We start from the raw sequence: 304 nt of genomic DNA on the forward strand, positions 1-304 counted from the left end.
GTCGGGCATTTTGGGAGGCGCAGCCTGATGTCCCCCTGCACCCCCAGGTGTGGTTCCAGAACCGCCGAACCAAGTGGCGCAAGCGGCACGCGGCGGAGATGGCGTCGGCCAAGAAGAAGCAGGACTCGGATGCCGAGAAGCTGAAGGTGGGCGGCTCCGACGTGGAGGACGACGACGAGTACAACCGGCCCCTGGACCCCAACTCGGACGACGAGAAGATCACGCGGCTGCTCAAGAAGCACAAACCCTCGAACTTAGCGCTGGTCAGCCCGTGCGGCGGCGCGGGGGACGCCTTGTGAGGGCT

This window comes from Myotis davidii, unplaced genomic scaffold, assembly GCF_000327345.1.
Source record: "Myotis davidii unplaced genomic scaffold, ASM32734v1 scaffold72, whole genome shotgun sequence".
NCBI lineage: Eukaryota > Metazoa > Chordata > Mammalia > Chiroptera > Vespertilionidae > Myotis > Myotis davidii.